The sequence below is a fragment of the Heterodontus francisci genome, chromosome 3, assembly GCF_036365525.1.
Source record: "Heterodontus francisci isolate sHetFra1 chromosome 3, sHetFra1.hap1, whole genome shotgun sequence".
NCBI lineage: Eukaryota > Metazoa > Chordata > Chondrichthyes > Heterodontiformes > Heterodontidae > Heterodontus > Heterodontus francisci.
In genome coordinates this window covers 60,472,030-60,497,957 of record NC_090373.1, presented here as the reverse complement: position 1 = coordinate 60,497,957, position 25,928 = coordinate 60,472,030, and the positions used below count along the sequence as shown (strand labels likewise).

The window sequence follows — 25,928 nt, the reverse complement described above, 5'->3', positions numbered from 1 at the left end:
ACTGGTAGTATTGGCTGTCTCTGTAGATGTGAAAAAAGAAACTGCTTTACTGCTTTCACTGCAGCTGCGTAAACTCAAAAAAAAAACTTCCTGCCTTTTTTTAAAAAAAGGTGTCCCTGCCTGCAATACCACTGGCTGCCACAGCCTAGTGGAGCAGTAGAGAAAAAGCAGGTCGAACGTAGTGCTGGCTCTGGGCTCATACGCTCTTACCAGGCCCCACCCACAAAGGGTGATGGTGCGCTGTACTGAGGCCCCACCCATGTAGGGCGATTTCCAAATCAGATTTTTTAAAAAAGGAGTTCTCTCCCGGGCTATACGCTGAATTTAGGCTCTACTCACAAAGGACAATTTTGGCATGAGTACCAAACCGGCTATCTCCTGGACCGCACCTACTCTTAAGCCCCACCCTTGAAGAGGGGTTTGGGCATGAAAAAGACAAAGGCGGTTCTGTAATGTTGATGGGAAGAGAGGGTTAGTGATAGTATTTCTTTTAAGCTCTCCTGATTGATGGAGAGGTCAGTAAAGGAGCTGAAGTTTTCTCTTTATTCTTTTTTCTTTGTGGTTTACCAGAGACCTTCAGAAGAAGGAAAACAGCTGTGAAGGTCTTCTGGCCTTCTCAAATGCTTGGGGATTTATCTGCACAGGTGATTCTGCCTAGTCGCTTCGTGATATATCAGTCACCCCTTTGAACTCTCGATCCGATGGCCTGTCAACGAAAATGGTGCTTCAGCCCACTGCGCACGTCTGAGTCAGTTTTTATTGGATTGCTTCCAGTGCAAACTGTAATTGCAAATAAATTCAGGCTCACGTTCCCTTAAAGTAAAGCTGTAGATCTCGATCTCGACGATGTGGACCTGCAGTGTGTTGGACACCAACAATGTCAGAGTCATTTGAACGTACTTCCATACTGCCGCAAGGATTGCAGACGAACCTGGTGAGCTTGTAAACCTTCACTCCAGAACTTCTGTAGCAAGCGGTTGGGTTCCACTTTCCAGGCTTTGTAGAAACTTGAGGTACTTTGAACATCCACCAGCTGCCACCATGTTACGTGATTCACATGGACTTGATCAGTGAATCCAAAAGGTAGGTTCTTTTTTTGAAGATACTAACTTTCACAGAAATACTGAGAAAGTCCTTTACTTGTTTGTTACTGTTCTAGCTGCTTGCAGTGAATGCATGGAGGTCACAAAGGTCTGTGCAATGTAGCCTGTCTGAGTGATGGACAGCCATTTAAGATATGCCCCTTAAAGCAACACTGTAGCATTTAAAGCAATACCACACCAATTTTATTGATATGTGTCCCATGAATGAAATGAATGTGGTGAAGGCACAGAAAAACAGGAAGACTAAGATTATTTAACTAACTTTAAATTAAAGTCAAAATAAATGAGGTGTAAGTTAAAGTTTTACAAAAATAACCTTAAAAATACTGTTTAAGTTCAATTAGTTACTGTAAGACTTGAGTGAATCTTGAATATGTGATATCAGACTTGAAGGGATTTTAAATTTGTGACAAATTTCAGAAAATATGAATTGCACAAAAATTTCTTGCTTGTTTTTCGTATTAACTTATTTTCATGGCTAATTTGGTAATCTTTAACTTGGACTTCATTTCTTCATAAATTCACTGACCAGACACAAGCTACATTGGGTACAAATGCCGGATGAGAGATACTGCAACTGTGTTCCATTTGTTGTCTAGATAAAATACATTGAGTAGTTTGCTTTTGGGAGTTGAAATCCTTGTACAGATCTTGATCTCAAAACATTTGAAAATTTTTGAATTAAGAATACATACCTTAAATCTTGATTTTTTTCATTATAAAAGGAATGTTTATTCTTCACAGACCCTAAATATGCTGATATAACCCACTTTGTTTTTTTCGATAAGCATGTATAAGGATCTCTAAATGAAGCTACTAAGTTATCCACATAGGCAAGGATTAGAACTGGAGTTTCCTGAGAGCACCACAGGAGGGTCAGAGCACCAATTCTGGCCACTTTTTTTTTTATTTGTTCATTGGATGTGGGCGTCGCTGCTTAGGCCAGCATTATTGTCCATCCCTCATTGTCCTTGAGAAGGTGGTGGTGAGCTGGCTTCTTGAACCACTGCAGTCCTTTGGGTGTAGGTATACCAACAGTTCCACTAGGAAGGGAATTCCAGGATTTTGACCCAGAGACACTGAAGGAATGGTGATATAGTTCCAAGTCAGGATGGTGTTTAGCTTGGAGGGGAACTTGCAGGCGGTGGTGTTCCCATGCATCTGCTGCCCTTGTCCTTCTAGGTGGTAGAGGTTGTGGGTTTGGAAGGTGCTGTCAAAGGAGCCTTGGTGAGTTGCTGCAGTGCATCTTGTAGATGGTACACACTGATGTCCTCCGTGGATCGCCATCTTGATGTGGTGGAAAGTCTTGTGAGCTCCAACGATCCCTTGAGCAATGCCGTTGTGAGCTCTTTACTCCTGGTAGGGTCGCCCATGGCAGTAAGGTCAGGGGCAGGTGCCAGAAAAAGTGCAGTCCAAAACTCCTCAACAGCAGAACAGGCGAAGGAAGACTGTGTGTCTCACCAGCTGCGAAGGCGGAAGAAGGCTGCAGCAGCAAGGTGGCCCCGGTCATTGTGGTTCGACACATCGCTGAAATCTGACCAACATTCCGTCAAGATCGTGTAGACAATGATGGCGCCCCAAGGTACCCAAGTTAAACAAAGTCATACACAGGCTTCTACCAGGGTCCATTTGTCAAGTCCTGTGGTGATGGAGAATTGGCAACAGGGACAGGGCTATGAACCTGGGAGTTCCTATCAAGAATCTGCACACAGGCAACAGATGCATGAAGGTCGTTGGACAGCTGTGTTGGGACAGAGGTATCTTTGGGCAATAGCACCTGTGACTGAGCAGTCCTCTTCAGGATACCCTTTGCTCCCCCCAAATGGGGAGAGGCCTAGAAAAGGTGCCCTAAAAATAGGCTGTCCCATTTTCTCCTGGCTGGGGAACTTGCAGGATCACCAACTTCATGGTCAAAGAAAGAAAACTTTAAATTTTGCAACTTGAAATGTCAGAATGTCTCATGTATAATCTCAAGAGTGACCGTCCAGAAAGAAGAACAGCAATCGTATCATGTGAGCTATCAAGACTCCAAATTGACATCACCTCAGTGAGACCTGCCTTTCTGGAGAGGGAAAGCTGAAGGAACAAACAGGGGGATACACATTCTACTGGAAAGGAAAGGCTGACAGTGAGCCTCGTGTTCAAAGAGTTAGTTTTGCCATCCGGATTAGGATCTTGGATGCACTGCCAGAACTCCCCAGCTGCATAACTGAAAGGCTCATGACATTTCACCTATGGCTGAGCCTTAATCGATATGCCACCGTCAACAGCGCTTATGCCCCGACCCTTGACTCTGATGAAGATGTAAAGGAAAAGTTCTGTTCCAACCTTGATGAAGTCCATACTGCCATCCCAAAAGAAGAGAAGATTATCCTTCTGGGGGACTTTATTGCCAGGATTGTCTGTGACTCTAATGTCTGGAGAAGAACCATTGGGACAAACGGGGTGAGAAAAGCCAATGCAAATGGTGTCCTCCTGCTGACAAAGTATACTCAGCATGACCTCATTATAACAGAAAGAGAAAGCCCGAGAGAGCCAACAATATGCCAACCATCATGATATGCAAAGCTTTTTTGAAGCCACCAGGGCCATCTATAGACCAAGATCAAATGGATAAAATCCCCTTCGCTTACAGGATGGTGTCTCTCTTATGGGTGACAGTGCCATCTGTCAATGCTGGAAAGAACATTTTCAACAACTCTTCAATCATGAATCCACAGTGGCAGCTGATACTCTTCAGGCTATCCCCCAGTATCCTGTGGTAGAATCCATGTATGAACCACCATCGATGGGAGAGCTGCAACATGCAATCAAATGATGAAAAACAACAAAGCCTGCAGCCCCAATGGTATTACAGCTGAGGTCTTCAAAGCTGGTGGGCTTTTGCTCACTTCAAGACTCCATGCACTCAACCTATGGATTTGGGAGGAAAAGGAATGTCGAGAATAACACCAGGAACTCTTCATTGTATTCATTGACCAAAGCATTTGACTCAGTAAATCGCAAAGCTTTGTGGATTGTGTTCCAAAGATTTGGATGTCCAAGAAACTTCATCACAATCCTGGAATTGCTCCATGATGATATGCCTGCAACTGTCTGGAGTGGGAGATCCGAAACAGCTGCCTTCAAAATCCAGACTGGGGTCAAGCAAGGCTGTGTGATAGCCCCCATACTATTCACAATCTACCTAATACAGTCTATTCACCTCGTGGAGGATCAGCTGCTCTCTGGTGAGAGTATTAAATACTGCCTAGATGGAAAAGCCTTTAACCTCAGTCGCCTCTGTGCCAAAACTAAACTGACCACTATAAACATACATGATCTACAGTTTGCGCATGACTGCAGTGCTGTTGCCCACTCTGCACCAGATTTGCAAGCTGCTCTTGATCTCTTCAATTCTGCATACAAGAGATTTGGCCTGTCCTTGAATGTTGCCAAAACAAAACTCAAATATCAACTCACACCTGGTCATCAAAATATTCCACCTCCCATATATGTTGAAGGAGGGACTTTGGAATATGTTGAGCACTTCCCATACCTTAACAACCACCTGTCTCAAAGAGCCACCATTGACGAGGAGATCCAACACCGGACCAGCTGCATCAGCTCAGCCTTCTACATGCTACGGCAGCGGGTGTTTGACAACAAAGATCTCCGCAAGTCAACAAAAGTCCTAGTTTACAGAGCAGTTGTTGTTACCACATTCCCGTACTGCAGTGAGACCTGGACTGTGTATCAGCGACACTTAAAAATGCTGGAGAAATGCCATCAGCAATGCCTCCGCCGCATCCTCCGGATTCAATGGGAGGACCATCGAACAAACACTGGTGTCCTTCTTGAAGCCAGCTCCACAAGCATTCAGGTAAAACTCCTTCGATGGACTGGACACTGTGTCTGTATGGCTGAAAACCGTCTCGCCCACAGGTTCTGTTTTCTCATCTCTCAAATGGCCAGCTTTCCATGGAGGGCACAGAAAACACTTCAAAGACACTCAAGCTCTCTTTGAAGCATGTCAACATTGACTTGATCATTCAAAATGGCAACAACTTGTCCATCAAGCTGCATCATACTTTGAGTTCAAGCGCCTTAATGATGAGACAGAGCAGCAGCAGAGAAAGAAAAGGAAGTAAATCCTGCATTCCGGATCCGACTACCTCGTGGGAAGTCCTGCCCCATTTGCCCAAAGATCTGCAGGTCATGAAAAGGCCTGTTCAGTCACCTGAACACCCATGGCAGAAACTAGTGACCTTGAGTAGATGTCATTCTCGAATCGAGGGACGGCCAACGACAACACATTGCTGCCACTGTGCACCAGTGGTGAAGGGAGTGAATGTTGAAGGTGGTTGATGGGGTGCCAATCAAGTGGGCTGCTTTGTTCTGGATGGTGTTGAGCTTCTTGAGTGTTGTTGGAGCTGCACCCATCCAGGCAAGTGGAGAGTATTCCATCACACTCCTGACTTGTGCCTTGTAGATGGTGGACAGGCTTTGGGGAGTCAGGAGGTGGGTTATTCGCTGCGGAATTCCTAGCCTCTGACCTGCTCTTGTAGCCACAGTATTTATGTGGCTGGTCCAGTTCAGTTTCTGGTCAATGGTAACCCCCAGGATGTTGATAGTGGGAGATTCAGTGATGACGCCATTGAACATCAAGGGGAAATGGTTGGATTCTCTCTTGTTGGAGATGGTCATTGCCTGGCACTTGTGTGGCGCACATGTTACTTGCTACTTATCAGCCCAAGCCTGGATGTTGTCCAGGTCTTGCTGCACTTCCCTAAACCCAGCATGACCCCACCCCAGTTATCTGGTTTGGGAAGTGAACTGTTAACTCTTCAGGGTAAGTGCCTCCTTGCAGGATCATCGACAGCTTGAAGAAGCTTGTCCCTTTTGGCCAGGGAAACTCAGGCAGTGCTGCCATTGCAGTACCTGAACAGGTGACCACTTAAATGGGTGCAAGAGCACCATAGATCATAAAGGGCTTTATTGTTGGACCTTGTATTGGACCCAAGTCTAAAAAGCGGAATGTTTAAGACCTAATAGACAAAGAGGAGGCACCCATTAATGATTCTTTTCCATCCAAAAAAGGAATCGAGCCTTTCGCCACTGACGGAAGGATTACTACCACTCTTCTCAGAAAACTAAAGAACAGGATAAGGTTGTATACTCCAGTTTGATGTATTCCTGGAGATTTGATGATGTGACATTTGATCACGTGGCATTCAATCATGTGATGCTTAATCACATGACATTTGATCATGTAACATGAGCCCACTGTTTGCAAATGTTATTCAATTCACCTGAGTTGAGTGTCTAAATAACACCAAATCCGAATAAAATACTTGACTTTTTGCTTTGTAATGAGATGAATAACATAATTTATGAATCAGTGAAAGAATACAAAAGAATAGAAAGATTTAAGGACAAGTAATGTTTGAAGCTATTTCTGTGATGTTTCTACGATGTTGACTGCAATGAGAAATACCAAGGAAATTCCAATGATTCAACTAAAACATCAGCTAAATAAATAATTGCTAAAGATTTTGTATCATTTTATGACTTTTTTTACAATAATGTTATAAAAATAATAAATAAAATCAAAACCAAACCTATTCAATTCACTGACTCCCATAGCCCGCCGGTGAAACCCAGCTTCAGTCCTTGTAATGGCACTGCTCAGTGGAAGAGCTGCCGGTCTCTGATTGGCCGGCAGCTCTCCAAGGGCAGAACTTCTGGCGACAGGGTCCTTGATCCTGTGGAAGGCTCACTGCTGTCCATTTAAGTGCCTGAGTGGTGCTAGATTCGGTGGGCCTTCTGGAGAAGAGGCGACGTGGGGTTCTCGGCATCGCTTTTTCCAAATGCCAAGACCCCCATCACAAGCATGAAATCCCAGCCACGGTGTTTCCAGGTGATTTTCATTGACCCTAAAATCACCATCCTCATACCAGCAAGAAAGCAGTATGTTGTGAATAGTGAGGTGATCGCAGGGGCCAGTCAATGCAGATTGACTGCAAGCCGTGATAGCTGGGGCACTGTGCCATATGCAAACTATGCATATAAGGACCTTTCTCCCAAATCACCAGCAGTTGTGCTAGGGATACCCATTCTGGGAATCTCCTGCCAAAAGCAGGAAGGTTGGGAACCCTAGTAAAGGATTGTGACATTCTGCTGCTCAAGCCTTTTCCACCTTTCATTTAGATAATGGCCAATCTGTACCTCAATTCCATTTATCCATCTTTGAGCAATATCCCTTAATACCCTCACCTGTTAGAAATCTGTCAATCTCAATCTTGAAAATTTCAATTGACCCAACATCCAGAGCCCCCTTTTGTGGATGAAATTAAAGATTTCCTTGCCCTTAGACTTCCTGATTTCACTACTGAATGGCCTAGCTCTAAGATTGTGTTTCTTTCTTCTAGATTCCCCCACCAGAGGAAATAGCTTCTCTGTATCTACCCGAGCAATTCCTTTTATAATTTTAAACACCTAAAAAGATCACTACTCAATATCTAAACTCAAGGTAATACAAGCCAAGTTTATGCAACCTATCCTTATAACTTAACTCTTCATGCCATATCATTCTGCTGAATTTGCACTGCACCCCCTCCAAGGCCAATATATTATTCCTGAGGGTGTGGTGCCCAAAACTGATCATCGTACTCCAAATGGAGTCTGGCCAAGGTGATATACAACAGAAACATAAGTACCTCCCCTTTGTATCCAGCCCCTTCTTGAGATAAAGGTGAGCATTCCATTAGCCTTTTTCATTACTTTTTATACCTGCTCACTTTTAGTGATTTGTGTACCTAGACATCCAGTTCCCTTTGCTCGTCCACTGTTCCTAGTCCCTCGCCATGCAGAAAATATTACTATTTGTCTGTCTTGGATCCAAAGCGTATGGCTTCACACTTCCCCACATCGAACTTCATCTGCCACAGATTTGCCCAACTGTGTATGTTTTTGCACTGATCTCTAGATGCTTTCTCTTAACACTAGTTCTATGAGACAATGGCCCGGGATTTCTGAAACTTTTCAATGGGTTACTACAATGTAAGAGTGAAGTTGGGCCATTATTTTCCTGTGGAAATTTGTGCATAACTGATTTATGTTAGTTTTGCACCAAAACAATTGTATGCACAAATTTCCTTGATTGTTTGTCACTTTCGATATATGTGTGCTAAAATCTTCTGCCACTCACTTGCCCCCAAGAAAAAACCAACTCGCACAAGTTTCTTGTATTTAAGCTAGTAATATGCTAGCATAGATTTACACCCAAGAGTTTAGGCAAAGCAGAACCCGAAGTAATTTGATTTAAGTAAATAAATACTGGTCCTATCAGCATTACAGTTGTAAAGGTGGTTATATGGAACCTTATGATCCAGTTGCAGCTGCTATTCAAATCTGGTTTTCTAGAAATTCATTATCAAGCTTACTGAATTAGTTGCACTTATCAAGGGCTAACAAATGAAGTACATTTTTAAATTTATTTGCAAGTTTGATTATTTAAAGAAATATACAATGAGGTAAAAATTACTGTACAGGTGTATAGTTTTAATAAACTTTATTAGGACATGACTAAAACGATCATAAATTTAAGGTAGGGTCCAGCCACTTAGAATATAGAAATTAGCATGATAGATAATGGCTCATAATTTGATGTCAAATTAATTGTGCCGTTATTTATATACAAACGCTGCAGCAACTTCAGGCAAGGACATATGCATGATTAAACCCAGAAATCCAAACAATGCTGCCCAAAATGCACCACTTGCCACTAGCTTCGCGAAAATGGCATCTGTCTGCCTCACCCTTGAAATGCATTGAACGTCATGAAGTTCCTGTATTTGCATGATAGCATCCTGGAAATGAACAGTTCAACCATTTCACTATTTCTACTTACACTACAAATCCCCAATTTAAAAAGAAAGCAAAAGCCTTAATCATATGAGATTAAACCAAATCCTAATGCTACCTGTATGTGTATGGACAAATACAATATTTTAGAATACTAGATATCTTTGTGTGAAGCACATGGCTGTAATCTAATAAAAGGGTCTAGATGATATAAATTAAAAGTACCAAAACAGGAGTATTCATCTATTGTCAAATGAAGCCTGAGATTGTATTACTGATTTAAGTTGATTGAGATGGTACCATATGTATCAATTTCCTTTTGTCTGTGTATCAATCAGTTGCTGAAATAATAGCCGGAATTTTAGATTGCAGCTAAAAAGTTAGGGAAAGCCGACCTCCACTGGGCCTGGAAGCCATACAGCAATTTTCCATGGCCCAGGCTCTTAATTGCCGCTCTGTGGCAGAAAGTCACACCTCCAAGAAGGCTGGAAAATCTTCATTCCTAGCAGCACCACTGGGAGTGGTAGCCACTGCTGGGACTGCACCCAGCTAGGACCAGCAACAATAGTGGCGGCGCCGCAAAGGTAAGTGGGGATCGAGCCTCATCGGGCACATTCAGCTGGGCCCCAGCGAGGTGGGAGCTGGAGGTTTTGCAATCGAGAGGGCGGGAGGGGAGGTGTTTCAGCGGGGGTGGCATGGGGCTCAGGGTGCCCAATCAGGAAGGCCCCCTCCCCAGCCCGCCAGGAGGCTGCCAGGTATTACTGGGCGGCCTCCTCCGGTGAAGTGCCCATCTGACACTGCTAATATACCAGTAGCAGCGGGAGGAGGCCCTTAAGTGGCAAATAATTGGCCACTTTAAGGCCTCAATTGGCCTGGGGCAGGTGAGTCGTTTGCCACCTCCCCCACCACTGTTAACACAGCAGCAGGGGCAGATAGGAGACAGGAACAGGCACCACCCCCCCACTCAATTTTACAACCCTTCTCCTTCCTAGCCCGTTCCCGAGAGACGTAAAATTCCGACCAATTCGATACAACAGTTGTGTTTTCAGTGGTAATAAAGATATTGACTGTGCATGATGTAAGACTTTAACAAATAGCAGTTTGTGACATGGGTTTTCAGTATTGTAAAAAAAAGTTGACAGTAAATTATAAAAATTGTTACTGTCTATTCATTAATGGCTCAGATTTTGTGGTCAGCGGTGGAAGGGCAGTACTTATCGTTGACCTTGATAAAAGCTGCTCACAGCTGCTAGAGTGTAGATTTCCTCTATTCCAATGTCACTTTGAATTTCGTGACATCTATAAAGGACCTGTGGCATACAGCAACAGGGCAGGAAGCAGGCAGACTGAATTGCCAATTGGAATGAAGAATTCTCACCGGCAGCAAAGCAGGAAGTGAAAAGAAGGGAATCTAGTTCACATTTAAATTATCGTACAGAAAGCAAATTAAGATTGGGCCATACAAGGAAGGGAGAAGGTTAAATATCATAAAACAAACTTCAAAAAATAAAATATATATTTTTTAAATCTTCAATTTTTAAATGTTCGTTGGAAGGAATGAGACTCTACACTTATGAAATTAGTTTTTCAGAGCTAGAGAGGTTTTTCAGCAGTATTGACGACAAAGTATGCCATTAAAAACTCAATTATTCCTGATTGAGCATGGCTTAATATTTTCATTGTTTTTTTCCAGAGAGAATAGTGCGTAAGTAGTGAAGTTCATGTCAAATCAGTAATTCTTTGTTGATTCCATCTGTGGAGACGGCAATGGCATATCCTGTGGAGGAGCAGGGTATCACTGACATCAACTTCTGGATTTCTACGCTTAATTATGCATGTGCAGACATCAGAAGTTGCTCTCAGTTTACACAGTAATAATGGTGAGTGCTGACATTATTACTGCTGCACATTCCAGGCCATTATGTTTAAATTTGATCTGAAAATATTTTGCAAACATGAGTTTTTGCTACAGTAACCCATTTTCTTTAGACCAGGTCTTTTAAGTCAGAATCAGTTTGCATGGTTTTATTAAGTTCTTTGTTGAAACAATGGCTGTTTTAATATATCATAAAATTCTGTCTTAAAGTTATTGAAATGACATGGTACAATAATTAAAACTAATTCAAATTAGATGCATAAAATGTAAAGTAGCATGATGAATATTTTATTTTCATTTAACAGTAAAAATGGTATGTGATGTATTCACATATTTTGATTGTGAAGCACAGAAAAATATAATTATGAAGTAGTTCCTTTCCAATTTAGGAAAGTAACCATTGTGTTTTCATTATTGTTGATCAATAGAAAACTTTCTATGGGACATATTTCCAGGACCCCAATAAATGATGTCTTACCTAAAATCAAAACCGCGAAACGCTGGAATGGCAAAAAGGGAGAAGTAAGTTACTTCTATTTACTTAGGACTTTTGATATGAATCTGGTTAAAGATTTATTATATAAAAAATAGAATGGAGTATTATTTGTCTTTGAATCTATACATTTTTGTTTAGATTGTTAAAAACCATAAAACTTAATGATAATATTCCAAACATAACAATAGATATAATCTATTCATATGTTAGGGTTTCATTTGCAATTAAGTGCAGATACCCTTTCAAATGACAGACACCTTCAAAAATGTATACTTCATGGCAGTACCAAATAACATACAAATGAAAGACACTTGAAAATTACAAACTACGCACCACTTTCAATGTATCAAGCCCTATTTACTTGGCGTATTTTGCACCTCTAAACATGGACACCTGTCACAGCCTAGCTGATCAAAGTACTGTACTTATATCTGAGTCAGATAGCTGCCTGTGGATGCTGCATAGATGCTGCTGCGATGTGCATGAGCATTATAGCTGCCGATCAGCATCTCCTTTGTACAGATGCACGGTCTCAGAGACAGTTTGATTGCTCGGCAACAAGAGAAAGGCGCAATTACAGAAAGATGAGCCCCTCTGCGGCCGTTGTCAGTGCCTATCCTCAGGCTTTGAATCCTTCTTCACACCACTATGGCAGCTCACTTTGCTAGTAAGCCTCTAATTCACACTGTCCCCAAGACAACTGATTATTTTTTTTGCCTCTTGTCAACATCTGTCACCACAGTCTGTCTTGGACTGAACAGACATAAGTTGTTTTGATAAACACACCAAAGCATGACTGCCATCTGAGATTCCACTGCAGCACTCAGACATTGGATGACTTCTGCATGTGCTGCAATGGAAGCCGAGGTATAAGCTATCAGATGCTGGATCATGGTTGGATCTGCAAGTGTTCTCAAAGAGCTGGCCACCACTTCCATACTGAAAAGGATGGGCTCCAAAGTCTGTGCAAAGCCCAGTGCCAAACTACTCCATGCTCCTTGACAATGACATCAGTATTTCTGGCAGGCTTGTCAGTGCACCAAGCATCTCTGTGCATGCCCATTAGCCTTTTTCTGTATGCTGCCCTATTGAAGTCCTCATCTGAGTCCTCTGCAACAGAATTTATGGGCAACCTTGCCCTACAGGGAGCTGGCACTTGCATGACCCTTTTGCCCTGCACGCCACATGTGCGTAGTGATTCACTACGTGCAGGTACATGGGAATACCATCACCTACAGGTTCCCCTTTAAGTCACACACAAACCTGACTTGGAACTATATCCCCTTTCCTTCACTGTTGCTGGATCAAAATCCTGGCGCTCCCTACCTAACAGCACTACGGATGTACCTATACTACATGGACTGCAGTGGCTCAAGAAGGCAGCTCACCACCAAGTTCCCAAGGGCAATTAAGGATAGGCAATAAAAGCTAATTTTGTGATGCCCACATCCCATGACCAAATAAAATAAAGTCTTGCCTTTATTCTACCCTCAAAAGAATGTGCAGTGGCAGTATCTGAGGTGTGAGATTGAGTGACAGTATTTCGTCATCATCAGTCTCCTGCTTCTTTTGCACTTCACACTTCCACGCTACTGCCTGGCCCAGTGGCAATTTTTGGGTATCTTTTTTTGTTGTTCATGGTGTGTGGGTGTTACTGGCAAGGCCAGTATTTTTTGCCATCCTTAATTGCCCTTGACAACTGAGTGGCTTGCTAGGCCATTTCAGAGGGCGGTTAAGAGTCAACCACATTGCTGTGGGTCTGGAGTCACATGTAGGTCAGACAAGTTAAGGGCAGCAGATTTCCTTAATAAAAGCAAAATACTGCGGATGCTGGAAATCTGAAATAAAAACAGAAAGTGCTGGAAATAGTCAGCAGTTTTGGCCACAACTGTGGAGAGAGAAAAAGAGTTATTTCAGGTCTGAAAGGTCACAGACCTGAAACATTAACTCTTTCTTTCTTATAGCTGATTTCCTTCCCTAAAGGATATTAGTGAACCAGATGAGTTTTTATGACAATCAACGAAGATTTTGTGGCACCATTACTGAGACTAGTTTTTAATTCCAGATTTTTAAAATTAATTAAATTGTATTTATTAATTAATCAAAGTTAAATTCCACCAGCTGTCGTGGGATTTGAACCCATATCCCCACGGCATTAGCCTGGGCCACTAGCTCAATTACATTACCACTGGACCATATCTCCCCTGAAAGGAGAAAGGCACAAAGGTAGGGTTGCAGAGAGAAAAGTTGGAGGAAAGCAAGAGGTACATGCGTAATCAGAGGTGATTGTGCGATGAGGGGCAAATGGGATGTGAGAAGGTGAATTCGGCAGGAATATACAATCATCTAAGATTTCAGCCTCGCCACTGGCCACAGCCTCAGTCATGGCCACACCAATAATTGCTCACACCATCTCTTCAATGGGGATGAGGGCATGCAGCTTGTATCTGTCCTCTGTCGATTAGACGTTGCTGCCTGTCATTGTGCACCACCTTGTTCTGCAAGAGAGAGAGGGAAGCACGTCTGTGATGTGGTGCACTATGTTTGGATGTGCATATCATAGTTGAATGTCCGTATGCAAGCTAAGATATGTGGATGTAAGGCTTGCAGCAGTGATGTGTGCATGAATGAGATGAAGCTATGAATGCTAGGTATGAGTCTTGCTTCATAGAGAATATTGGTGAGTGAGGGTGGTTGTGATGAATGGAGCTGTGAGTGAGGCTGGTGGTTCATTTGTAAGGATATGGCATTTGAAGATGCATCCACTGACCTTGGCCACTCGTGTGAGGTCTGTAAACTTCTTCCTGCACTGCATCCAGGTCCTCGGGGCTAGACTGCTTGCATTGACAGAGATGGCTATCTGTCTAGATGGCCTCCTGGCCCCCTGTGGGTAGAAGACCTTTCTCCTCCTGTCCACTTCCTGCACCAATGCCTCCAGTGCTGCATCAGAGAACTTTGGAGAATGCTCTCTGCTCTGTTGTACCATTTTCATTCTTCTTGTTCAAGATATCACCTGCAACCAGTTCCATCACCTGTTGCAGCCAAAATGAATCTCCCTTTAAGAGGTGCAAGCTGGCTTTAAGTAGTGCAGGCTAGATTTAAGTGGTGCTCACACGAACATGGGGCCCCCTACTGAAGTAGGGTTAACATGGTTAGCATTGGGCAGCTGGCTACTTATCCTTTAAATTAGCAGGCAGCACAAAGTTTGTATGCTGCCTGCATCAGAATGAACAGCCATGGGTTAATCGCGCTGGAAATACTCAGAAGATCAGGCAGCATCTGTGGAGAGAGGAGCAGAGTTAACATTTCAGGTCTATGACCTTTCAGACCTGAAACGTTAACTCTGCTTCTCTCTCCACAGATGCTGCCTGACCTGCTGAGTATTTCTAGCACTTTCTGTTTTTATTTCAGATTTGCAGCATCTGCTGTATTTTGCTTTTATTTTAGTGGGTTAATCGTGCATCATATTTCCTGCACCCATTTTCAGACCTTATCCAATGTTACCCCCAATGTCTTCAGATGGACCGAGAAAAAAGTGGAGAGGGATATGAGTCATCATGACACTAAAGGCTGAGCAATTCCAGATGATTAGCACACTATGCAGCATCAGGGGAGACAGTGGCGTAGTGACAATGTCATTGGACTAGTAATACAGAGGCACAGGCTAATTCCCTGGGGATACAGGTTCAAATCCCACAGTGGCAGCTGGTGGAATTTAAATTCAATTAATTAATAAAAATAATTTGCAATTGAAAGCTAGTCTTGGTAATTATGCCATTGTTGTAAAAACCCATCTGGTTCACTAATGTGTTGGTGTTGCAGTAGGTAGGAGATGTTATACAGATGCATTCACTGGCCTTGACCAATCACGCGAGGACATTAGACTTTTTGTGCCTCAGCTGCCTGGTCCTCACGTCCACACTCTGGGAGTTGACGTCCTTGGCCATCTGCTCCCATTCCCTTCTGAGAATGGTCTTTGAGTGCCGGCTGGCCCGCTGCAGAATTGTGATGTCTCTCCTTCTGCCCAGCTGTACCACCAATGGGTCCAGCACCACATTGGTACTCTGGAACCCTTTGGTGATCATTTTGCAATAATTTACATTGCAGCAATCTTTTTGTGCAGCTTCCCTTGAAGGTACAGTCTGTCTTTTAAAAGAGCAGGCTGGCTGTACCGCATAATGGCAAAGAACACTGCCAGCTCCCCTGCTGTGCACAGAAGCTTCAGGCAGTTTAGAGGAGCAGACAGTAGCACTGGAGCCGCTCGGACCGACATTGCAATCATATAGATGAGGTGGGTACATGAAAATTGGGTGATGCCCATCTTGATCTGCATGGGCATGGGCAGGAATGAAACCAACAGACCACCCAGCATCAACCTAGGCACCGGAAATGACAATGGCAAACCCAGCCCTGTCGACCCTGCAAAGTCCTCCTTACTAACATCTGGGGACTTGTGCCAAAATTGGGAGAGCTGTCCCACAGACTAATCAAGCAACAGTCTGACATAATCATACTCACGGAATCATACCTTGCAGACAATGTCCCAGACACGACCATCACCGTTCCTGGGTATGTCCTGTCCGACTGGCAGGACAAACCCACCAGAGGTGGCAGCACACTGATATATAGTCAGGAGGGAGTTGTCCTGTGAGTCCTCAACATTGTCTTTGGACTCCATGAAGTCTCCTGGCATCAGGTTAAATGTGGGCAAGGAAACCTCCTGCTGATTATCATCTACTGCCTCCCCTCGGCTGATGAATCAGTGCTTCTCCATGTTGAACACCAATTGGAAGAAGCACTGAGGGTAGCAGGGGCACAAAATGTACTGGAGGTGGGGACTTCAATGTCCGTCACCAAGAGTGGCTCGGTAGCACCACTACTGAAAAGCTGGCCGAGTCCGAAAGAACATCGCTGCTAGACTTGCTCTGCAGCAGGTGGTGAGGGAACCAACAAGGGGGACAAACCTACTTGACCTCGTCCTCACTAATCTACCTGTCGCAGATGCATCTGTCCATGACAGTATTGGTAGGAGTGATCACCACACAGTCCTTGTGGAGACAAATCCCTATCTTCGCACTGAGGGTACCACCATGCTAAATGGGATAGATTTCAAACAGATCTATCAACTCCACGCTGGGCATCCATGAGGTCCTATGGGCCATCAGCAGCAGCAGAATTGTATTCAACCACAACCTGTAACCTCATGGCCCAGCATATCCCCATTACCATCAAGCCGGGGGACCAACCCTGGTTCAATGAAGAGTGCAGGAGGGCATGCCAGGAGCAACACCAGGCATACCTAAAAATGAGGTATCAGCCTGGTAAAGCTACAACACATTACTACTTTCATGCAAAACAGCAGAAGCAGCATGCAATAAGAGAGGGCTTAGTGATCCCACAACCAATGGTTCAGATCTAAGCTCTACAGTCCTGCACATCCAGTAATGAATGGTGGTGAATAATTAAACAACTAACAGGAGGAGGCTGCACAAGCATCCCCATCCTCAACGATGGGGGAGCCCAGCATATCAGTGCAAAAGACAAGGCTGAAGCATTTGCATCCATCTTCAGATAGAAGTGCTAAGTGGATAATCCATCTCGGCCTCCTCCTGAAGTCCCCAGCATCACAGATGACAGTCTTCAGCCAATCCAATTCACTCCAGGTGATATAAAGAAATGGCTGAAGGCACTGAATACTGCAAAGGCTATGGGACATGACAATATTCCGGCACTAGTTCCGAAGACCTGTGCACCAGAAGGAGCCACGCCCCTAGCCAAGCATTTCCAGTACAGCTACAACATTGGCATCTACCCGGCAATGTGGAAAATTGTCCAGATATGTCCTGTGCACAAAAGCAGGACATATCCAACCCTGCCAATTACTGCCCTATCAGTCTACTCCCGATCACCAGCAAAGTGCAACAGGGCTATCAAGTGGCACTTGCTCAGCAATAACCTGCTTACTGATGCTCATTTTGGGTTCTGCCAGGACCCTCAGCTCCTGACCTCATTACAGCCTTGGTCCATACATGGACAAAAGAGCTGAACTCCAGGGATGAGGTGAGAGTGATTGCCCTTGACATCAAGGCAGCATTTGACCAAGTATGGCATCAATGATCCCTAGCAAAACTGGAGTCATTGGGAATCGGGGGAAAACTCTCCGCTGGTTGGAGTCATACCTAGCAGAAAGGAAGATGGTTTTGGTTGTTGGAGGTCAATCATCTCAGTCCCAGGACATTACTGCAGGAGTTCCTCAGGGTAGTGTCCTAGGCCCAAACATCTTCAGCTGCTGCATCGATGACCTTCCCTCCATCATAAGGTCAGAAGTGGGGATGTTCGCTGATGATTGCAGAAGATTCAGCACCATTCACGACTCCTCAGATACTGAACCAGTATCCATATGTCGAAAGACCTGGACAATTGCCAGGCAACGACCATTTCAAACAAGAGAGAATCTAACCATTTCCCCTTGACATTCAATGGCATTACCATCGCTGAATACTCCACTATCAACATCCTGGGGGTCACCATTGACCAGAAACTGAACTGGACCAGCCACATAAATGCTGTGGCTACAAGAGCAGGTCAAAGGCTGGTAATTCTACGGCAGGTAACTCACCTCCTGACTCCCCAATCCCTGTCCACCATCTACAAGGCACAAGTCAGGAGTGTGATGGAATACTCTCCACTTGCCTGGATGGGTGCAGCTCCAACAACACTCAAGAAGCTCGACACCATCCAGGACAAAGCAGCCCGCTTCATTGGCACCCCATCCACCACTTTCAACATTCACTCCCTTCACCACCGACGCACAGTGGCAGCAGTGTGTGCCATCTCCAAGATGCACTGCAGCAACTCACCAAGACTCCTTCAACAGCACCTTCCAAACCTGCGACCTCTACCACCTAGAATGACAGGGGCAGCAGATGCAAGTTCCCCTCCAAGCCACACACCATCCTGACTTGGAACTATATCGCCGTTCCTTCACTGCTGCTGGGTCAAAATCCTGGAACTTCCTCCCTAACAGCACTGTCGGTGTACCTAGACCCCAAGGACTGCAGCAGTTCAAGAAGGCAGTTCACCACAACCTTCTCCAGGGCAATTAAGGATGGGCAACAAATACTGGCATAGCAAGTGATGCCCACATCCGCTGAACGAATTTTAAAAAAAGGTCACAAATTGTGACCCCTGATCTCAAAAATCAGGGCAACCCAACTTTTAGCCTTGAGGACCTGGATCTTTGGGGTCTTGCTCTAGCAGGACACACATAGACACTCCAGGGCCATCAGGATCTGAGACAGATAGCATTTGTTTCTGCAATTTGCATGCATGCCCCACTTTGCAGGTGGGTGCATCTTCTGTGAGCAACTAATTCTAACACAATTTAGTATATATTGCAGATTAGATACAGCTGTTGTGCGCCCCGTAGTGGGCCTCTGCCAGAGTCATTTTCCGCCCACCCCCCACCACGACCTGCGATGTCGGGGGGGCTGTAAAATCCGGCCCAGGATTTGTTATACGTAGCAAAGAGGAAATATTATACTGTGGACTTCTCAGATTTTTTTTTAACAGTCCCTGTCAATGTGTTTATTTAAATTACAACATCTGATTTTTTTTTATTTATTCGTGGGATGCGGGCGTCACTGGTGAGGCCAGCATTTATTGCCCATCCCTAACTGCCCCGAGAAGGTGGTGGTGAGCCTCCACCTTGAACTGCTGCAGTCTGTGTGAGGTAGGTTAACCCACAGTGCTGTTGCAAGGGAGTTCCAGGATTTTGACCCAGTGACAGCGAAGGAACGGCGCTATAATTACAAGTCAGGATGGTGTGTGACTTGGAGGGGAACTTGCAGGTGGTGGTGTTCCCATGCATTTTCTGCCCCTGTCCTTCTAGTTGTTAGAGGTTACGGGTTTGGAAGGTGCTGTCAAAGGAGCCTTGGTGCATTTCTGCAGTGCATCTTGTAGATTGTACACATTGCTGCCACTGTGCGTCGGTGGTGGAGGGAGATTGTGGATGGGGTGCCAATCATGCGGGCTGCTTTGTCCTGGATGGTGTCGAGCTTCTTGAGTGTTGGAGCTGCACCCATGCAGGCAAGTGGAGAGTATTCCATCACACTCCTTACTTGTGCCTTGTAGATGGTGGACAGGCTTTGGAGAGTCAGGGCATGAGTTGCTCACCACACAATTCCTAGCCTCTGACCTCCTCTTGTAGTCACAGTATTTATATGGCTGGTCCAGTTAAGTTTCTGATCAACGGTAGCCCTCAGGACATTGATTGGGTGGGGAATTCAGTGATGGTAAGGCTGTTCGATGTCATGGGAAGATAGTTAGATTCTCTCTTGTTGGAGATGGTCATTACCTGGCACTTGTGTAGCACAAATGTTACTTGCCACTTATCAGCCCAAGCCTGAATGTTGTCCAGGTCCTACTGCATATGGACATGGACGGCTTCAGTATTTGAGGAGTTATGAATGGTACTGAAGACTGTGAAAACCCCCCACTTTTAACCTTATGGTGGAGGGAAGGTCTTTGACGAAGCAGCTGAAGATGGTTGAGCCTAGAACACTACCCTGAGGAACTCCTGCAACAATGTCCTGGGGCTTAGATGTTTGGCCTCCAACAACCACAACCAACTGCCTTTGTCTTCGGTGTGACTCCAACCAGTGGAGACTTTTCCCCCTCATTCCCATTGACTTCAATTTTGCTAGGGCTCCTTTATGCCACACTTGGTCAAATGCTGCCTTGATGTCAAGGGTAGTCACTCTCACCTTACCTCTTGATTCAACTTTTTTGTCCATGTTTGCAGCAAGGCTGTAATGAGGTCTGGAGCCCTGGCGGAAGCCAAATTGAGCATTGGTGAGAAAGTCATTGCTGATTAAGTGCTGCTTGATAGCATTGTCAATGACACCTTCCATTACTCTGCTGATCGAGAGTAGACTGATGGGACAGTAATTGGCCAGATTGGATTTGTCCTGCTTTTTGTGGACAAGACATACCTGGGCAATTTTCCAAATTGTTGGGTAGATGCCAGTGTCACAGCTGTAATGGAGCCGTAACTGGAACAGCTTGGCGAGTGGTGCAGCTAATTCTGGAGCATAAGTCTATAGTCTGTATGTTGTCAGGACCCATAGCCTTTGCAGTATCCAGTGCCTTCAGCCATTTCATGATATCACATGGAAGAAACTGAATTGGCTGAAGACTGCATTGGTGATGCTAGGGACCTCAGGAGGAGGCCGAAATGGATCATCCACTCTGCACTTCTGGCTGAAGATGGTTGCAAATGCTTCAGGCTTGCCTTTTGCGCTGACCTTCTGGGCTCCCCTATCATTAAAGATGTGAATGTTTGTGGAGCCTCCTCCTCTGGTTAGTTGTTTAATTGTCCACCTCCATTCACGACTGGATGTGGCAGAACTGCAGAGCTTTGATCTGATCTGTTGGTTGTGGGATAGCCTAGCTTCCTCATTTAAGAATTCTTTAAGATAAAATTAGATCTCAAAAATTAATTTTTCTACATTTTGGACTAAAATGTTCCAAGTCTGGTGAGCCTGGAACTTGGTGTGTGACACAATTTCTGTTATAAATTCAATGAGCCTAATAGTTCCCATATTATCTGTTAGTCCCAGGACTTAAATATCATAAAGTACTTCGAGAACAGATCTTCCAATGTATATCTGGTAAGAGACTGGCAAAGTCCCCATAGAAATGGTTGATCACTTCCTGATTTACTGTAGAAGATGGGTGAAACCCCCATGGAATTTCAGGCCCATTATTTTATCATATTTTTTGTATTTGAAATCTGAAGATCTATAGTTTATGTGGAAATCAATAGGCATTGGTATCTCAATGAATATAATTGTTTAAAAAATCATCTAAAGTCTCACTTCCCAAATCTGGAACTCCATGTATTGTGCCATACGTTGTCGAGCCTCCTTTTTCTTTTTTTTCTCTATTTTCAATATATCCTGTTTAGAAAGTGATCAAATATACATATTTCTGTTTTTAAAGTTGCGTAAGAAAGATCCTATTATCCAAAGTGGTCCAAGTTTTGAAGAGCTAGAAAATGAAGAGTTGTGAGTCAACAGCTAACTCCATCTGCAAGAATTTCAACTGCTACAGGAAATTAATGTTCGAAAGTAAAGATAAACTTTTTTCATAATTTCTTTCAAACAGGTGTTTTTTATAAAAAACATACTTGTACTTAGAATATAATTTCAATCTTTGATAAAGCAATATTTATCAACTGTTCTGACAGATTTTTCTGACCCTATCAACTATATACACACCTTAGTATCATTTATCAGTTCAGATTCTTCAATTTCTATTATTTTAATGGCTGTTTGTAATGTGCCTTAAGCACACCCAAGTAGAGTAGAAATTCTAACAATATTGTGTTCTATACCGCAGTCTACACTGCTTTTGTAAGCTCATTGCTCAGGTTCAAGACTTTTACCCTGCATACACACTTTTTCTGGAGTTTTTTGCAAATCTGTGTTCAGTTACAGAATAAAAATTATTTTTGATAAAAATATTTTTTGCGTTGAGCTACTCCATGAAAAGCACCTCAATTATAAACGAAGAGCCGGAAACCAAAATTCTGCTCAAGCACATAAGTGATGGAGTGTGACTTTTGGCCTGCAAGGACTCTATGTGCCTGACCCTGTCAACGTTCGCAGGCTTCTGCAATTTGCATTATGCTGGCGGGATCTCTCTCTCTCTCTCTCTCTCGATCTCTCTCGATCTCTCTCGATCGATCTCTCTCTCTCTCTCGATCGATCTCTCTCTCTCTCTCGATCGATCTCTCTCTCTCTCGATCGATCTCTCTCTCTCTCGATCGATCTCTCTCTCTCTCGATCGATCGATCGATCTCTCTCTCTCTCTCTCGATCTCTCTCGATCTCTCTCGATCTCTCGATCTCTCGCGATCTCTCTCGATCTCTCTCGATCTCTCGATCTCTCTCTCTCTCGATCTCTCTCTCTCTCGATCTCTCTCTCTCTCGATCTCTCTCTCTCTCGATCTCTCTCTCTCTCTCTCTCTCTGTCTGTCTGTCTGTCTGTCTGTCTGCTCTACATCGTCGCCGCATCGCTCACGCAGGGTCTTCCACTTCCACAATGGTTAATCTCCAAAGTTTTCGCTGGCTCTATGCCCAAAAACCTCTATTCTTATCCTGTTGCTTATCTCTCCAAATCTGAGCTGTGTCTTTCCGGTTGGCTTAAGCTTGATCACCTCGTTCACAGCTTCTCTTAATTGGCCCAGGCCCAAAGACCCCGGTGTCACACCGTGTCCAAATAAGGCCCTTTTCCTGTGTCCAGTTCTTTGGCTTGTCCCATAAAGTAATTAGTTCAAACTGGTTTTTACCAGCACAGGCCAGTGTCCAAGCTCCAGGTTACTACAGGTCAAACAATCCCAGCAGTTTGTAACTGATTCTGTGTTTCTTGCAGCTCCTGGCCAACAAAACATTTTCCAGACCTTAAAGCTCACTAATGCATCTACTTAAACAAATGCTGAATGTTAATATTGTTCACTTATGATAGAAGTTTAAGGGTGATGCTTTGATATATTGTTCAATGAGCTCTTAGTTTATCAATTGTGGCACCAGAAGAATGGAACATATTGCAAATTATTACCTTAGAGATCAAGATCAAAACATGAAAAAGTACATGTATGTAAATTATTTATTTATATTACATTTCATTTTATCGTGGGCCGTATATTTCAATATCTAAGACTGAAAGCCTGCAAATGTAGCTAACAGTACCTCTGCACATCGGTTAGCTATAGCCTTTATTAAGGCTACCTTGCACGTGTTTACATCGAGATTCAATTTATCACTTCAAACTGGAGATCAGTTCTCCTTTTATGTCTTGCTACCCAACACAAAAGTTTTCTGTTCCCTCATGGAACCACGGATATCAGAATAGAGATAAATATTGAGGTAACCTGGAACGTCTTGATACAAACTGATCCAGACTGGCACTGCAAGTGGTTAAAGGATGATGGAATGCAGATGACTATGGATTAGTTCAGCTAGAAACAGTATAAATAGGGCGAGATCATAGCCATGCTAAAATTGGGAGGCCACCTGAGTGCAAGGAAGGCAGCAGTTTACAATGGAAGCATAAGTCACATATTTTGGGTCTAGTGATGGTGAGGAGCAACATCCTCAGTAGGAGGACAGCCCCAGGCATGGGAGGGTGACGAGGGGCAGGAAGGCAATGGAGGCCATATCCTTAACATAGACTGTACTGCCAAGCTACCTGGAAATGTCAAAGAACCAGTGCCTCAGGAGACTGACTCTCCAAGCAGATGGCCACTGAGATTTGTGCCCTTGTCACAGAAGACCTCACACCTCGCAGCACTGCTCACCATGTCGTGCCAGTAGCTGTTAAAGTCACTGTAGCCTTGAACTTCTTTGCCTCTGGCTCCTTCCAAGAATCAGCTGCAGACCTTGGTGGCGTCTCACAAATAGCTGCACATGACTGCATCTCACAGGTCACTGATGCCTTATTTGTGACAGTTGGGCAGTACATTCAATTCTAGACAAATCGGAGCTCTTAGGCAGAAAGGGCGGTGGGTTTTACCTCCATCACTGGAATCTTCCAGGTGCAGGGCATCATTGATTGCGCACATGTGGCCATCAAGGCCCAAGTGACCGGCCAGTGAGATTTATCAACAGGAAGGGCTACCACTCCCTCGAGGTTCAACTGGTTTGCAACCACAACAAGAGCTTCCTGCATTTGTGTACTTGTTTTCCTGGCAGCTGCCATGACTCCTTCAGCCTGCAGCAGTCTAGGGTGCTGCAGCTCTTCATTCCACCCACCAAACTATGTGGTTGGATCCTAGGGGACAAGGGATAGCCCTTGAAGAGATAAACTGGCCCTGCAGAGAGGAGTCGACCTTGAAGAAGGTGATGTGCTAGCTCAACACAGCTCAAATGAGAAAGAGGAGGACCAGGAGGTGGAAGTGGAGGAGGAAGATGTAGAATACAGAGTTGCCCCAGCTGCACTGGGAGATGGATGGGCCCGGGTGCGGGACTCAAGAATCTTATCAGGATGCCATCAATGTCAGGGATCATCTGATTCAGGCACATTTCAGCTTGAGTCCTTCTAACCCAGGAGCATGGCATGCTCTGGAACTCAGTTTAAGCTACCTGTGGGAACACTTCTACTGAAGACGCAGCCTCAAACAGATCAGCTCTTATTGCCAATGAAGGATGCTCATTTGTCCAGATGTTTCACTGTCCCCGTTCAAGGACCCTTACTCCCCTTCACCACTTCATCCTTCGTTTCTTGTCCCACCATTAATAAAATCTGGTATCATGTGTCAATATTGAAAAAAAGGAAGTGTGCACAGTTATAGGTGAAACAAACCCCAGTGACCCATCCAGTGCTCTGCACCGACGCGGTGGCCTCCACTCTCGGCAATTTCTACGTTGTGCTCCCTTGTGGCCTTGGATGAGGTGGAGGCAGCCTGTTCCCTTGTGTCTGCTTGTGGCTGAAATGCGCGTGGCTATTGTCCTCATTGTGGAGATGCCAGTGGGAGCACCTACAGAGGCTGCTGCATTGCTGTCGTTGCAGGAGCAGCCTCCATCATTGAGCCCTTCTGCACAGATGCTCCCTCAGTCAGAGGGGAAAAGGAGGCCGATGATGATGATGGTGCCTTTGAGAGGTGGCACCCTCATTCTCCTTGGTGACTGCCTCAGGTGACGCTTCAGATGGGTGGAGGGGACTACGAGTTGGGGTGCACTAGCATCCCCTCCATACATAAAAATAAAAGCAAAATACTGCAGATGCTGGAAATCTGAAATAAAAACAGAATGTGCTGGAAATATTCAGAACGTTCTGATGAAAGGTCATAGACCTGAAATGTTAACTTTGCTTCTCTCTCTACAGATGCTGCCTGACCTGCTGAGCATTTCCAGCACTTTCTGTTTTTATCCCCTCCATACATCTCTGGACCTTCAGCATCACTGACCAGTTAAGGCTGCATAGTGTGGCATGCATACCGTGAACATCGCTGCGCAGTTCCCGCGTGTATTCTGAGTGCTGGCACATATGGCTGTCCATGAGGTTGGCCCCTCTCTCAATGGAGGAGCTCATGCAGTCAAAGCCCTGAGCCACGGTGGCGCACATTCTCAGTCCCTGATCCCGTACTGCCTCCGGGAATTCTGATATGTGGGAAGTCATCTGTTGCTGCTGGTCTAAGTAGTCGCCTTTCTTCTGACTCCCGAGGCCTTGCATCTGTGCCCAGCTGATCAGAGCTGTGTCTGTCCTCCATCCTCAAAGGGGCACTGTGTTAAACTCCAGAAAGTTTGTTATGGAAGGATGATGCTGGAGCCAATCTTTACTCAGTTTCACATTTATTGTACCGAGTAAAAGGATTACAAAGATGTAGCTCCTCACTCAAATGTTTCAACAGTAAATGACTGCTTATAAGTGCTCAAGTAAGACCACAATTAACACTCTCCATCTGCATATAATTAGACAATTGACACACAATTAACACATTGCCTACATCTGGCTCAGCCTCTCCCACATCCTCCTGCTCATTCATCACATGGTCATCACCCAGTGCCTCCCTATCTATGTGCACGCAAGGACCCACCAAGTGGACT

The 25,928-nt window shown here is 44.5% G+C and overlaps 1 long non-coding RNA gene across 1 annotated transcript; it reads left to right on the top strand.

Moving 5' to 3' along the window:
• Window positions 1–305: 305 nt before the first annotated feature.
• On the top strand, window positions 306–21,782 carry LOC137352284 (uncharacterized). Its single transcript, XR_010969669.1, has 3 exons — window positions 306–1,083; window positions 11,253–11,346; window positions 21,323–21,782. It is a non-coding gene; the product is annotated as an uncharacterized lncRNA (long non-coding RNA).
• Window positions 21,783–25,928: the final 4,146 nt, after the last annotated feature.